The 17,245-nt window shown below is 38.5% G+C and overlaps 1 protein-coding gene across 16 annotated transcripts in view; it reads left to right on the top strand.

The window, feature by feature from the left end:
• The window catches only part of LOC122709939 (aminopeptidase O (putative)), a 392,862-nt gene that overhangs the window by 47,557 nt on the left and 328,060 nt on the right, over positions 1–17,245 (top strand). The window contains exon 1 of one of the 16 annotated variants that reach the window (XM_043927309.1): positions 16,763–16,954. The exons of the other annotated variants lie outside the window; for them this stretch is intronic. The gene's annotated coding sequence lies outside the window, so the exon portion shown is untranslated. Of the gene's footprint in view, positions 1–16,762; positions 16,955–17,245 lie in introns of those variants that run through there. 16 annotated transcript variants of the gene reach the window in all.

The following is a 17,245-nucleotide window of genomic DNA, read 5'->3' as shown; positions in this document are numbered from 1 at the left end:
CCTAGGAATGCTACTTCCAGTGCCCTGACCCCGTGGCAGGCCACTGTTGACCCACACCTCCACCAGAGACCCCCAAACACTCTCAGCCAAAGTCTGGCTCAGTCTCTTATGGGGTCACTGATCCTTTCTCCTGAGTCCTGGTGCACACAAGATTTTGTTTGTGCCCTCCTAGAGTCTCTGTTCCCCCAGTCCTGTGGAAATTCTGTAATCAAATCCCACTGACCTTCAAAGTCAGATTCCCTGGGGATTCCCAGTCACATGTGCCTTTAGATTTTTTGTTTTTGTTGTCTATGGGAGGATTGTCTGATATAAGCTACTCCACTTTTATCAGAAGTGGCATTCCCCTTCATTTAGGAGGAAGAATAATTAAATAATCACACAAACAGATATAAAGCTAGAACTTCTCTTGTGCTGTGAAGAAGTGCACAGTGCCATGAGATTTAATAATAGGGGAATTTGACTTAATCAGTGAGATAAGGAAAGATGTAGGAAAAATGAGAGAGTTACTTACACAAAGAAAATATTGAAGATGATTCCACATATTTGTTGAATGAATAAATTTATAACCCAGCTTTCTCTGCATCTTGGCTTCTTTCTTTGCACATATTCTTTTTAAAAAATTTTTATTGGAATATAGTTGATTTACAATGTTGTGTTATTTTCATATGTACAGCAAAGGAAATCAGTTATGTTTATATATATATCCACTCTTCTTTAATTTTTAAAAATTTTATTTCTTAAAGTCTTTATTGAATTCGTTGCAATATTGCTTTTGTTTTTTGTTTTGGTTTTTGACCCCAAGGCTTGTGGGATCTTAACTCCCCGATCAGGGATCCAGCTTGTATCCTCTGCATTGAAAAGTGAAGTCTTAACTGCTAGATCGCCAGGAAAGTGCCTATCCACTGTTTTTTAAGATTTTTTCTTTTCCCCATATAGACCATTACAGAGTATTGAGTAGAGTTCCCTGTCTTTGCACATATTTTTATCCTCTCAATCTTTAATCATCTTTCCAGGCTTCTGTGATGATTAATGGGTATCTGTAATTTAGTGCTTTTAGTATTATTCAGTGAACCATGTCCTTCATGGAAACTTCTTGAGACAAAGGACTTGTGGGTATGGACTATTTAAATGGTATAGCTGAGTCCATGGCCTTCTGGTTCATATCATTCACAAGTTAAAAGGAAGTCTCCCTCCCAATATCAGGTGTTTAGATATTCTGGGTGAAAATAATAACATACACATGTGTACACAGACACACACAAATGAAAATTCAAAACCAAGAAAGTTATCTTAATTGACCAAAATGGAGAGAAAATATAAAGTCAGTATGATGAATAGATGAATAGGAGCCTAACCTAAGATACTCTCACAGGAGAATAGATATAGGCCTTAATAGCTAGCTGGATGTGTTGGGGGAGGGTGTAAGCAGTGGGGGAGCCTGATCTCCACCAAGGAAGGGATACCCAGCCATGGACTCAGTATATGTGGAGAATTAAAACTGAATTATTTGCCTAAAGCCAGAAGCTATGATAGGGAGATCCTTATATTTGGTGGAGAAAGAAAGTTCTGTTACACTGTTCCAAAAGAGGCAAGGAAATCTGCTGTCTACTTCCCATATATGGGAAGAATTCCTGAGTCCTCCAACTAAAGGAGCACACTGTATCTATCTCATGCAAGCCAAGTAAAAATAAATCCACATTTAGATACATTGAAGGAAGCTGTAGAAACCCAAAGGTAATTAAAGGATATAAAAGCTTCTAGGGAGGAAAAACAGACACATATCAAGAAATGCAGATTAATTACAAACTTCTTATCAGAAAAAATGTCAGAATATAGTAGAGTAATATAGTTAAAGTGCTAAGTGAAAATAACTGTCAACCTGAAAGTCTACACTTAAATGATCATATAATAGTGAGGATATGTTAAAGACATTTTCAAACATACAAGTGTTGAAAGACTTTACTACTCCCAGACTTGTCCTAAAAGAATTACTAAAGGTATACTGAAGTAAAAAGGAAATTATGGCAAATTGTATTTTCTAAAAGGGGTCATAACAGGATCTTCCATTTTACATGCTCTTCTCCAATGTGACCTAACCACTCCCCACAACAAGAGATGGAGCTGAATTCCCACTTCTTGACTGTGGACTGGCCATATGACACTTTTTTAAAACCGATAGCAAATAGCCTCCAACTAATAAAAAATAAATGGAAAAAAAAAAAAAAAAACGAATAGCATGTGGTGGAAATAATACCACACTGACTTTTGAGGCTAGATCAGAAAATACATTCAGCTTTCAACTGGTTCTTTGGGACATTGGCTCTGGAGGCTGCCAGCTGCCATGTAAGTTTTCTGACTATTCTGAGATTTTCATGATAGATATTTTGTAACCACACTGATCATTAGACCTCCCAGACAAGTCTATTCTCCACTGAGTGCCATAGTCAAATTCATAAGATTCAGAAAAATGGCCTGAGTAATATATATGGTGTAAGTAAATATATTTTATATTTATAAAGAATATAATAAAATGGTTGCTATTTGAAGCATAAAATTTTGGGTTAATTTGTCATGTAGCAGTAGTAACTGGAGTAAAATTGAACTCTGAAAGAGGGGTGAAATGTAGGAATCCATCATGGCTAGGAAACTTATGAACAAAGAAGTATTGACTTTTTCCTAAGTTGGATGAGGGTTAAAAACAGTGTCATAGTAAGATATTAGGAACAATAATACGGAAGCTGAAATAGAGTAGGGAAGAGGAAGGACTCAGGATAAGACTTTCTAGGGTCCTTTTATTTTTCAGAGATTGACTTCACGTAGTCATATTCAAGAAGAGAAACTGTTAGTCACTCAGTAGTGTCTGACTATTTGCCACCCTATGGACTGTAGCCCATCAGGCTCCTCTGTCCATGGAATTCTCCAGGCAAGAATACTGGAGTGGGTTGCCATTCCCTTCTCCAGGGGATCTTCCCAACCCAGGGAACAAACCTGGGTCTCCTGCATTGCATGTGGATTATTTACATATTCAAGAAGAGAAATAGATTGTATAAGCTATGAACAGTAGAGAGAAAAAGAGAATTCAGAAAAATTCAACAAGTAGAAAAGTAAAAGCTAAGAAATAAAATCATGTTAAATAGAAAACACAAAATAAGTTGGTTGCAATTACTGCTGTTATAATCATGATAAATGCAAAATTAATTTCAGTTGTCAAAAATGACTGTGTATTTTTAAAAATACAGCCCAACATTGCTTAAAAAAGATACTCATGGCAAAACAACTCAGAGAAGTTAAAAATAAAAGAATGGAGAAGATATATCAGTGTGTCAGGAAAAAAATTTTTTTGTTTAAATGCAGGTACAACAGTATTGATATTAGGCAAAATGAAATTTTTGGTGCTTTGCCCAGGAAGCACTTGCATGTGTGTACCAGGAGTCATGTACAAGGATGTTCAATGCAACATTGTGATAATAAAAAATTTAAAAGAACTTAAATATCTATCCCTATGGAAATGTATGGATAAATTGTGGAGTATTCATAATAGGAATGGCAAACAGCAATTAACTAGGCTAGATTTATTCCCATTTGCATGGCTATATTTCACAACTATTGAATGAAAGAAATAAGTTGCAAAAATAATATCTTAGCATGATATTTCAAACATAATACATTTGTACTTCTAGTTCAGTTCAGTTGCTCAGTCATGTCCGACTCTTTGCAACCTCACAGACTGCATCACACCACGCTTCCCTGTCCATCCATCACCAACTCCTGGAACTTACTCAGACTCATGTCCATCAAGCTGGTGATGCCATCCGACCATCTCATCCTCTGTCGTCCCCTTCTCCTCCCGCCCTTAATCTTTGCCAGCATGAGGGTCTTTTCAGATGAGTCAGTTCTTCCCATCAGGTGGTCAAAGTATTGGAGTTTCTGCTATAGCATCAGTCCTTCCAAAGAATATTCAGGACTGATTTCCTTTAGGATTGACTGGTTGGATTTCCTTGCAGTCCAAGGGACTCTCAAGAGTCTTCTCCAACACCACAGTTCAAAAGCATCAATTCTTCGGCACTCAGCTTTCTTTTTAGTCCAACTCTCACATCCATACATGACTACTGGAAAAACCATAGCTTTGACTAGACAGACCTTTATTAGCAAACTAATGTCTCTGCTGTCTAGTTTGGCCATAACTTTTCTTCCAAGGAGCAAGTGTCTTTTTTAATTTCAGGGCTGCAGTCACCATCTGCAGTGATTTCGGAGCCCCCCCAAAATAAAATCTGTCACTGTTTCCACATCTATTTGCCATGAAGTGATGGGGCCAGATGCCATGATCTTAGTTTTCTGAATGTTGAATTTTAAGCCAACTTTTTCACTCTCTTTCACTTTCATCAAGAGGCTCTTTAGTTCTTCTTCACTTTCTGCCATAAGAGTAGTGTCATCTGCATGTCTGAGGTTATTGATATTTCTCCCGGCAATCTTGATTCCAGCTTGTGCTCCTCCAGACCAGCATTTCTCATGATGTACTCTGCATGTAAGTTAAATAAGCAGGGTGACAATATACAGCCTTCACGTACTCATTTCCCTATTTGGAGCTAGTCTGTTGTTCCATGTCCAGTTTTACTGTTGCTTCTTGACCTGCATACAGATTTCTCAGGAGGCAGGTCAGGTGGTCTGATATTCCCATCTCTTGAAGAATTTTCCACAGTTTGTTGCACAATCCACACAGTCAAAGGCTTTGAGGTAGTCAATAAAGCAGAAATAGATGTTTCTCTGGAACTCTCTTGCTTTTTTGATGATCCAGTGGATGTTGGCAATTTGATCTATGGTTCCTCTGCCTTTTCTAAATCCAGCTTGAACATCTGGAAGTTCACAAACATGTACTGTTGAAGCCTGGCTTAGAGAATTTTGAGCATTACTTTGCTAGTGTGTGAGATGAGTGCAATTGTGTGGTAAATTTGAGCATTCTTTGGCATTGCCTTTCTTTGGGATTGGAATGAAGACTGACCTTTTCCAGTCCTGTGGCCACTGCTGAGTTTTCCAAATTTGCTGTCATATTGAGTGCAGCACCTTCACAGCATCATCTTTTAGGATTTGAAATAGCTCAACTGGAATTCCATCACCTCCACTAGCTTTGTTTGTAGTGATGCTTCCTAAGGCCACCTTGGCTTTGCATTCCAGGATGTCTGGCTCTAGGTGAGTGATCACACCATCATGATTATCTGGGTTGTGAAGATCTTTTTTGATTCTTCAGTGTGTTCTTGCCACCTCTTCTTAATAGCTTCTGCTTCTGTTAGGTCCATACCATTTGTCCTTTATTGTGCCCATCTTTGCATGAAATGTTCCCTGGTATCTCTAGTTTTCTTGAAGAACTCTCTAGTCTTTCCCATTCAATTGTTTTCCTCTATTTTTTTGCATTGATTGCTGAGAAAGGCTTTCTTATCTCTCCTTGCTATTCTTTGGAACGCTGCATTCAAATGGGTATATCTTTCGTTTTCTCCTTTGCCTTTTGCTTCTCTTCTTTTCATAGCTATTTGTAAGGCCTCCACAGACAACCATTTTGCCTTTTTTCATTTCTTCTTTTTGAGGATGGTCTTGATCACTGCCTCCTGTACAATGTCACGAACCTCCATAGGTAATTCTTCAGGCACTCTGTTTATCAGATCTAATCCCTTGAATCTATTTCTCACTTCCACTGTATAATCATAAGGGATTTGACGTAGGTCATACCTGAATGGTCTAGTGGTTTTCCCTACTTTCTTCAATCTAAGTCTGAATTTGGCAATAAGGATTTCATGATCTGAGCCACAGTCAGCTCCTGGTCTTGTTTTTGCTGACTGTATAGAGCTTCTCCATCTTTGGCTGCAAAGAATATAGTCAATCTGATTTTGGTATTGACCATCTGGTGATGTCTGTGTGTAGAGTCTTCTGTTGTGTTGAGGAAGAGGGTGTTTGCTATGAGCAGTGCATTCTCTTGGCAAAACTCTGTTAGCCTTTGACCTGATTCATTTTGTATGCCAAGGCCAAATTTGCCTGTTATTCCAGGTATCTCTTGACTTCCTACTTTTGCATTCCAGTCCCCTATAATGTAGCTCTGTACTTCATAAGTAATGAATTATACTTCATATAATGTACTTCATAAATAATGAATCTTATACTTCTGAGATTCCTTCTATTTCTAAAATTAGCACATTTCACATCAATAAGCTGTGTTCCTATTACTATATGCATTTGACTGTCTGAGGAACCATCCCCAGAAACAATATACTTCAGTAACTTAATTCCTGACTGTCATTAAGAATAATCACTGTATCCTAAAGAATGAACACACTGGCGGTAGAAGAAAACTGTCTTCCTCTGAACAAGTAGTCTGTAGAGTTAAGTACTTTGTAACCATTCCCAGTATGCCCAATGCTACATAGTAAGCACATATGTAAAAATCTCTCTTTTTCCTCTGAGTTGCCTACAAGAAAAGAGATGTGGCAGAAAGAAGTACAGATATATCCTGAGGAGAGATGAGAGCTATCTGGAAGATGATGTTTGAGCAATAACTTTCTTCTAGAATGTATGCAAACCAGAATTCATGTTCTGTAAATAACTAGGCCTTGAATGTCCTCAGATGTCAAATTCCACAGATATTTGTTGAGAACCTACTATATCCAGGGTATTTTACTTAACATGGTCATGAACACAGAGATCAGGAGTCCCAGATTCTTTATAGACCTTTGGAGGATGGCTGGAGGATAGGGGTAACTATAAAGCGAGGCAGGATAAGTTAAGGGCTGTGAGAGTGGTACAGAGGGCTTTGTAGCTTGAAAGGAGAATGCGGCTTTGGAGGGTTCCAGAATGGAATCTGTTTCATACATCTGTAAATGTGCTCATTTCTGTTTTGGTGATTAAGGGTGATAAGACAGTTTCTTTGCTGTGCCATAGGTCTATTTATTAGTATTTAATCCTCTCCTATTTACTCCCCACCACCCCACCTTGCTTAAGAAAAATATTGCTGTACATTAAATCTTTCAAAGCCTCTAATGGTGTTGCTGAGACAATCATTTAAGCATTTAAAACACAGACCACATAGTACATTCATTTTAGAGGCAGCAGTGGTTAGCCACTGGAAACTAACCTTTGGGTTTGATAAAGGGGGGAATTTTATGTTATGGCTTATGACAGAGAATGGAAAAATGCTTTAGTGAGATGGACTGGCATTTAAAATTGAAACACAATAATAGCAAAAAGTGCTGAAGTCAACGAACTGCTTAGAAATATGGTTACTATTTGCTGAGAGAGGCCTTTCGAGGTGGCCAGATATATGCGTGTGCAACCACAGTCAGTTCAGTTCTTCCCTAAATGTGGAACTGTGACCCTGATTGATGCCAGTGAGAGTTATTTACTTGCAGAGGAATATTTAGATGATTCATAAATCCAAGGCAAGTAGGAAATAAGTGTAATAAGCAACAGGGTTTTAGTAGACTTATACATTATATGTAACTTAGGCTAGAAACCATGCAAAGGTAATGGTGATCTTTTGAATCTTCTGGGTTTGCTTAAAAATTCTCCTTTCCCCCTCAAAGCTATTATGTTCTGTATTGATTCTATTCCACAAACCTGAAAGAAAATAATTTTTTAAAAAAGATAGAGTAGGGGTATGGAAGAGAGTCTTAGCATTTGATTTATGACTTGTACAGTATAAAGGAAATGGTCATGAGAGCTGGAGGATGAGAATTTCAAGAAAAAGTATCAGCAAGTGAAAAAGCATCAGAAATTGACCTTGGGCAAATTGCTTTACTCTCTGGACATCATTGTCTTCATTTGTAAAACTAGAGTGTTAGAAGAGAACCTTAAGGAATTTTTCAGCTTGAGAATTCCATGAAGTAGACTAGTTAAAATGGACAGCAGGACGAGATGTGGTTTTTGCTTGCGTATTTTCTTTCCAGTTTCATTGAGATTTAATTGACATATAACATTGTATTACTTCAAGGTGTATAAGGTGTATAATGCTTTGATATCTGTGTATGTTGCAATGCTCTGTTTCAAAAAGTGGTGGCCTTGGAGGTGTTTGAAACCTTGGTAATAGGATGGAGGCATGGGGAGGAACAAATGTTGGCAACAGAAAATGTCGAATGAAACAACATTCCAAGTTAGTGAAAGGGGATGGTGCTGGGAAAAATACTTCTCCATTTCTGAGGTTTCCTTTCTTGTGGAGGGAGCTTAATCACTGTAACATTCCTGGTCATTTTACTTCTCCTTTAAGGTAGGTGGAGTGACTTATTCTGCTAAATTTTGAAAGAAGCAACTAGGTGTGCTCTGCTCAGCTCAGTTCCTCCCTTTTGCTTTTGGGCAGCAGCCCTGACCACAAAGGACTGTTTTTCTTATGTCTCCAGGCCCTGAGTCTTACCTGTTGAGGATACCTGCTCTCTTGGGAGCTTTGACCTGATCCATCATTGCCTGTGACCAATCTAACTTGAGGATTTGGTTTTTAGGTACCTTTGACTTCCACACCAAGTCATATCATTCAGTTTAGTTTTCATCAATAATGTGATATTTTGGTCTCCCTTTGCCATACCCTATCTTATTTCTCAGTATGTTCAGAATTTGGATTCGCAAGAGGAGTTCTGTTTATTTCTCTCTCTCAGACTCCAAAAGCTAGAATGCAGGGGGAAAGAACTGGCTTTGGGGAGAAGGGATTATTATGTTTTCTCTGAATCTAGAGAAGCCATTATATTTCCTCTGAATCAGGAAGAGGGCACTAATTATAGAGAACTGGAAATCCTTGAGGTATAATGGAGTTTCAGGGATTCAAAATCATCACAGTTAGGTAGGAGAACAAATTAATCAACTGAGAATGAGTCATCAGGCATGGATTTGGAAACTTAAAAGAAGAAAAGGTTTAGAATTGCCTGTCTATGGAGTATACTCAAGAATCCACTGAAAGATGTTTACAGATGGGGGCCAAGATGAAGGAGTAGAAAGACCCTGAGCTCACCTCCTCTCATGACCACACCAAAATTACAACTATTTTCAGAACAATCATCAGTGGAAAAGATCAGACCCTATCAGAGAAGATCTTCTATAACTTAAGATCTAAAGAAGGACCCACAATGAGATGCATAGGAGGGGCAGATTCATAGTATAATCAACTCCTATAACCACAGACTGGAGAATAATTGTAGTGCAGAGGATCTTCCACAGGAGTGAGTGTTCTGAGACCCATGATGGGCTCTCCAGCTTGGGGTTCCTGCACCAGGAAGGCAAGCCTCCAGAGCGTTTGGCATTGAGGACCAGTGGGACTTAATTTCAGGAGTCCCAAAGGACTAGTGGGAAACAGACTTCACTCTTAAAGTATTTACTACACAAAATCTCATATGCTCTGGGACCCAGCAGAAAAGCAGTAATTTGATAGAAGCCTGGACCAGGTGTACCCATGGTTTTGGAGGCCTCTCGGAGAAGCAGGGGTAGCTGCAGCTGACCCTGGGGACATATACACCAGTGGCAGTCGTACTGGGGAGCTGCTATTGTGTGGATACTGGTGCTGGTAGGCAACATTGTGGAACCCTTCCTCTAGCTCATCAGCTGCTAGGCCTGACTCCACCCAACAGTTTGTAGGCACCTGTGATGGAACATCTCAGGTGACTCAATGAACTGGTTTAGAATACAGGCCCACTTCTCAGCAGATGGACTGCCTGAAGGCCTCCTGAGCCCACAGTCACCTTTGGACGTGCCTCTAGGCATTGTCCTGCCCACCAGAGGCCAGGACCCAGCTCCACCCACCAGATACAAGAAAGCTATGATCTCACAGCCTATGGACCCAGCCTGCCTAGAGCAGGCCAGACTCTGCCCTGAAACCAGCTGGGTCCTGTCCCTGCTTATTGGCACATAAACACAAGCTTTGGAACATCCCATACGCCATACGCACTGTGTTAAGAACCAGCCATTCCCTACCAGTGATCTGACACCAGCTCTGGGATCCCTGGGCCATGTAGGCAAACTCCAGGACCCAGCTCTGTGAGCCAGTAGTCCAACACTAATCCCAGAACCTGGCTGTATCCATCAGTAGGGAATTAACAGCCCTGGAATCTTCTGAACCCTGACTCTGCACTATCCCCAGAGTCCCCTGGGGTTCTGCAGTCAGTCATTTTGTGACCATGCCCAGCCAACCATCTGCCAGAAGCCTCCACACAAGCACAGGGCCTGGCAACCAAGTGGATTAGGGCCAACCAAGACTACCAGACCACCCACATAGCCTACCACAACAGAAGGACCCACACAGCCCTCATGGGGCAACCCCTAGAACACACAACTTGGATGATGAGAGGAGGATGCACTACTGGGACACAGGACTGCTCCTACAGAAGGCCACTTTTTTTGGGGTCAAGAAACATAATTAACCTTATAAGTAAAAATATAGACAGCAACTTAGGCAAAATGAGTAATCTGAGAAACATATTCCAGACAAAGGAATAAGATAAAACTCAAGAAAAACTCAGTGAAGTCTCCAGATTGGTAATCTAACCATGAAAGAGTTCAGCGTAATCATCACAAATATGATCAAAGAACTTGAACGAAGAATGGATTTACAAAGTGAGAAGTTAGACGTGTTTAACAAGGAGAAATATAAAGAAAAATATACTAGAAGGAGTCAACGGTAGACTAAATGATACAGAGGATGTGATCAGCAAGATGGAAGACAGCGTAGCAGAAATCACTGACATTGAGCAGATAAAAGAAAAAGAAAAAATGAAGACAGTTAAAGAGACCTCTGAGATCAAGTGCACTAATATTTGTATTATAGGGGTCTCAGAAGGAAAAGAGAAAGAGTCTGAGAACATATTTGTATACATAATAGCTGAAGACTAACCTGAGAAAGGGAACAGTCATCAGGAAGCCAAGAGAGTTCCATATAGGAGTAACCCAAAGGGAAACACACCAGGACACACTGTAATTAAAATGATAAAATTTAAGAGTAGAGAATATTAAAAGTAGCAAGTGAAAGGCAGCAAATAATATACAAGGGAACTTCCATAAGGCTGTCACTGACTTTTCAGCAGAAACTCCGCAGCCAGAAGAGAATGATAGGATATATTTAAAGTGATGAAAGGGAAAAACCTACAACCAAGAATACTCTACCCAGCAAGACTCTCATTCAGATTTTATGGAGAAATCAGAACATTTACAGGCAAGCATACTCTAAAAGGATTCAGCACCACCAAATCAGCTTTATAACAAATGTTAAAGGAACTTCTCTAGATGAGAAAGAAAAGGCCACAACTAGAAACAAGTAAAATTACAAAATGAAAAACTCATCAATAAAGGCAAACATACTATAAAGGTAGGAAATCATCCATGCACAAAGCTACTAGGAAAGTTAAAAGACAAAACTAGTAAAATCATCTATGTCTACAATAAGCAGTTAAGGAAACACAAAACAATTAGATTTAAAACATGATATAAAAAAATGGGCTTATCCTGGTGGCTTAAATGGTAAAGAATCTGCCTGCAATGCAGGTGACCCGGGTTTGATCCCTGGGTTGGGAAGATCCACTGGAGAAGGGAATGGCTATTCATTCCAGTGTTTTTGTCTTGAGAATTCCCTGGACAGAGGAACCTGGTGGGCTACAGTTCATGTGGTCATAAAGAGTCAGACACGACTGAGCAACTAAGCACAATGATAATCAAAAATAGTAATCATGAGGGGAGAAGAATACAAATGTTGGATTATTAAAATTCATTTGAAATTAAGAGATCAACAACTTAAAACAATTTTATATATATGTTGCTGAACAACCAGTGGCTCACTGAAGAAATCAAAGAGGAAATTAAAAAAAGAAAAACCTAGAGACAAATGAGAATGAAGACATGACTATCCAAAACCTATAGGACATAACAAAAGCAGTTCTCAGAGGGCACTGTATAATGATACAAGCTTACCTCAGGAAATAGTAAAATCTCAAATAAACAACCTATCCCTATAACAGATGTAAACTTTTATATATAGAATGGATGAACAACAAAGACCTACTGTATAGCACTATATTCAATATAGTTCAGAAGAAGTATGTTCAATATCCTATGGTAAACCATAAAGAAAAGAATATAAAAGTGTGTGTGTATATGTGTGTGTGTGTGTATATATAAAGAAAAGAATATAAAAGTGTGTGTGTATATGTGTGTGTGTGTATATATGTATATATATATACACACACTGAATCACTTTGCTGTGTTGTAGGAAGTAACATGACATTGTAGATCAATTATACTTCAGGAAAGAAAAAAGAAAGGAAAAAATAAAATGTAGATGAATTATATCTCAATGAACCTGGGAAAAATTATATCATAACTTATAGGAAAAATAAAGCAAAATAAAACCTTAACCCTACACCTAAAGGAACTAGGGAAAGAAGAACAAATAAAACCCAAAGATAGTGAAGGAAAGAAATGAAGATGAGAGCAGAAATAAATGAAATAGAAGCTAAAACAATTGAAAAGATCAATGAAACTAGAAGCTCGTTCTGTGAAAAGATAAACAAAATTGATAAACTAGACCTATCAAGAAAAAGAGAGGGCCCAAATTAATAAAACCAGAAATGCAAAAGAACTTACAATTGACACCAGAGGAAAGATCATGAGACTACTGTGACCATCTCTATGCCAATAACCTGGATAAACTAGAAGAAATGGACAAATTCTTAGAAATATAGTCTCTTCAGACTGAACCAGAAGAAACGAAAATATGAATCAACCAATTCCTAGCAATGAAATTGAATTAGTAATTTTAAAACTTCTGGCAAAGAAAGTCTAGGACCAAATGGCTTCACAGGTGAATTCTACCAAATATTTAGAGAGGAGTTAACACCTATCCTTCTCAAAATATTGCGGAGGAAAGAACACTTCCAAATTCTTCCTATGAAAGCAGCATTGCCTTGATACCAGATAAAGATATCACATACCCAAATACTTAACAGATAAGGAAAAGTGAAAGTGAAAGTTTCTCAGTCATGTCTGACTCTTGTGACTCCATGGACTATAGCCTACCAGGCTGCTCTGTCCATGGAATTCTCCAGGCTAGAATACTGGAGTGGGTAGCCATTCCCTTCTCCAGGGTATCTTCTCAACCCAGGGAGTGAACCTAGGTCTCCTGCATTGCAGGTGGATTCTTTACCATCTGAGCCACCAGGGAAGCCCAAGAATACTGGAGTGGGTAGCCTATCCTTTCTCCAGCAGATCTTCCCAACCCAGGAATTGAATCAGAGTCTCCTGCATTGCAGGTGGATTCTTTACCATCTGAGCCACCAGGGAAGCCCAAGAATACTGGAGTGGGTAGCCTATCCTTTCTCCAGCAGATCTTCCCAACCCAGGAATTGAATCAGAGTCTCCTGCATTGCAGGTGGATTCTTTACCAGACCAGGTAAGGAATCCACCTGCAGTGCAGGAGTCACAGAAGACATGGTTTCAATCCCTGGGTCAGGAAGATCCCTTGGAGGAGGAGATGGCAACCCATTCCAGTATTCTCTTGCCTGGGGAATCCCATGGAGAGAGGAGCCTGGCAGGTCCATGGGATCTCAAAAGAGTCACATAAGACTGAGTGACTAAGCATGCACACACACAGAAAGAAAATTACAGACTGATATCACTGAGGAACATAGATGCAGAAATCCTCAGCAAAATATTTGCAGACCAAATCCAGCAATACTTTAAAAGGATCATACACCCTGATCAAGTGGGATTTACCCCTAAGGATGCAAGGATTTTTCAATATCCACAAATCAATCAGTGTAATACATTACATCAACAAATTGAAAAAATGTAAACTGTCACTGTTTTCAGGTTACGTGATACTGTTCATAGAAAATCCTATGCTGAAAGAAATTGAAGATGACACAAGCAGATGTTTGTGGATTGGAAAAATCAATATTATTAAAATGACATACTATCCAAGGCAATCTACAGGTTTAATGCAATCCTTATCAAAATATCAATGGTATTTTTCACAAAATTAGAACAAAAAATTTTTACATTTGTATGGGAACACAAAAGATCCCAAATAGCCAAAGCAATCTTGAGAAAGAAGAACAGAGATGGAGGAACCACACTCTGAGTTCAGACTATACTACAAAGCTACAGTAATTAAAACAGTGGTATTGGCCCAAAAGCAAAATAGAGACCAATGAAACAGGATAGAAGGCCCAGAACTAAAGTAATGCCCTTATATTCAATTAGTCAATGACAAAAGAGGCAAGAATATACAAGGGAGAAAAGAGTCTCTTCAATAAATTGTGCTGGGAAAACTGGACATTTACATGTTAAAGAATTAAATTAGAACCTTCTTTAACACTATTCAAAAAAATAAAATGGATTAAAGACCTAAATGTAAGACCTAAAATCATGAAACTTCTAGAAGAAATAACATGGCAAAACACCCTTTGACATAAATCATAGCAATATTTTTTTTGGCTCTATCTCCCAAACAAAGGAAGTAAAAGCAAAAATAAATATATGGGACCTAATTTAACTTAAAAGCTTTTAAATAGAAAAGTAAGCCATCAACAAAATGAAAAGACAACCTACTGAACGGGAGAAAATGTTTGCAAATGATGTGACCAATAAAGCATTAATATTCAAAATATATAAACAGTTCATATGGTTCAACATAAAAAACAAGCAACGTGATTACAAGAGAAGATGCTTAATATCACTCATCATCATCAGGGAAATGCAAATCAAAACCACAATGAAATACCACCTCACACCTAACAGAATGGCTGTCATCAGAAAGAACACAAATGGCATTGGCTGGAATGTGAAGAAAACACTCTTGCACAGTGTTGGTGGGAGTGTAAATTATTGTAGCCACTGTAGAAAACTGTATGTTAAGTTTCTCAAAATTCTGAAAATAGGACAACCATAGCAATTCTACTCCTGGGTATATATCCAAAACGACAACTCTTAACTTGAAAAGATATTTGCACTTCAGTGTTCTTATTAACATTGCTTACACTTGCCAAGATATGGAAGCCATGTAAATGTCCATCAACAGATGAATAGATGTGGTGTGTGTGTATGTCTGTCTGTCTATCTATCTATCTCTATGAAAAGCCAGTCTACTGAATGGGAGAAAATGTGGTGTGTGTGTGTATATATATATATATATATATGTATATATGTATATATATATGTACACAATGGAGTACTATGCAGCAATAGAGAAGAATAAAAATTTTGTCATTTGTAGCAACATGAATGAACTTTGAGAGTATAATTCTAGGTGAAATGTCAGACAGAGAAAGACAAATACCGTGAGAGATCACTTATATGTAGAATCTGAAGAAAATCAACAAAAGCTAGTAAATATAACAGAAAAAAAGCAAACTCATGGATATAGAGAACAAATTGGTGGTTATGGGCGGGGAGAGGGAAGGGGAAGGGGCACATAAGGGTAAAGGAGTAAGGTACAAACTATTTTGTATAAAATAATCTGCAAGGATATATTATACAATATAAGGAATATAGCCAATATTTTACAATAACTATAAATGGAGTATAACCTCTAGAAATTGTGAATCACTGTGTTATACACCTATAGCTTATATATAATATTTTTAGTCAAATACACTTCAATTTTTAAAAAATCTCATAAAGAGGACCAAAAGATTTCCAGTTAGGTTGACAAAGTGACATTAACAGTCTTGGATGGCCAGGGCTCTAAGGTAGCCTGGGGATAGCCACCAGGGACAAAAGTGGTAAAAACCACTCTACACAACATATTTTATTGTTAAATTATATTAACTTTCACATTAGGAATCTATTAAGGTTAGGTAATAAATGGTTTTATCTATATTATTACAAATGCTAATGTGTTCTTTTTCAAATTTCATAGTTTAGACAGCCATCAAGTTAACCCTTTTCTTAGATGATTCAGAGTTTTCTTTATGTGTGTCCAGGTATTTTTTAATTAAACAAAAACCAATGTTTTAATAGCCCAATCAACAAAATAGTACGTTATAGCAACTCCAAAATCCAGCAGGGTCAAGTTTTAACAATCTGTTGTTTCTGATTACATAAGTATTGACAATAGCTTTACTGAAGTTTATTATAAATAATATGACAATTTCAGTTCTCACACCGAACGGCAAATACCCTAGCTTATTTCCTTTGCCCATTGACTTTTCTAAGACTAAAGTGTGTGCCATGCATGTGTGCTAAGTCGCTTCAGTCACGTCTGACTCTCTGTGACCCTATGGACTGTAGCCTGCAAGGCTCTTCTGTCCCTGGGATTCTCCAGGCAAGAATACTGGAGTGGGTTGCCAGTCCCTCCTCCAGGGGATTTCCAAACCCAGGGATCAAACTGTTTCTTCTGCGTCTCCTGCATTGCAGACGGGTTTTTTACCACTAGCAGCACCTGGGAAGCCCAAAGTGTGTGCCAGCTTCTCCATAAAGTGCTTTCAGACTATTCTTTTACATCCCTGATTACTCTTAGTTCTTACCATTCTAAAAGTCAAAGTGTATATTAACACTCACAGTTTGGTGGGGGGATGGGGAGGGAGGAAGAGAGGGAGCAGGAAGGGTTTCAGGAGTCAATTGCACTTAAACTATGTGAAGGGAGAGTAGAATTTGGCAGGTAGATATGGAAGGTGGGAGCCAGGAGCACTCCAAATATGACACAGTAGTACAAAAAGCATGGAGGTAAGGTGTCAGGTCATCTTTGGGGAGCAGTCTATTGAGCAGGCCTTTTTTTTTTTGGCCACACAGTGAGTCCTGTGGAATCTTAGTTACCTGACCAAGGACCGAACCAGAGGCCCCTGCAGTGGAAGCTTGGAATCATAACCACTGGACCACCAAAGAAGTCCTGAGTATGCCCTTTGACTAGAGAACAAGGATCTGAAGGGAGTGTGGTCTCCATGACAAGGAAAATAGCTTGAAACCAGACTGTACAAGTCTGCTGGAAGCCAGCTCCTTTTAAGGCTAGGTGAGATTTTGATGAGGAAATAGCCTGTGGGGAGGTAGAAAATGAAAATTCAATAGCTTTAATTGTTGGAATAAGATTCTAGAAGGAAAGGAAATAAGAATCTAGGAGATTGGCAGATAAAGTTAGAAGGAAAGTGAGGAGGACTTAATAAAAAGAGAGGGCTCAATTTTACTTGAAAAGTCAAACAAGTAATGTTTTGTAGTTGATGAAAGAATACCTCTTGATATTTAGAAATACAAAAGTGATTTTTAAAAAAATCTGCTTTGTCAGAGTTTTCATTTCTTTTCCTCT

The sequence above is a fragment of the Cervus elaphus genome, chromosome 16, assembly GCF_910594005.1.
Source record: "Cervus elaphus chromosome 16, mCerEla1.1, whole genome shotgun sequence".
NCBI lineage: Eukaryota > Metazoa > Chordata > Mammalia > Artiodactyla > Cervidae > Cervus > Cervus elaphus.
The sequence above is the reverse complement of the archived record's forward strand: the minus strand, read 5'-3'. Positions and strand labels throughout refer to the sequence as shown.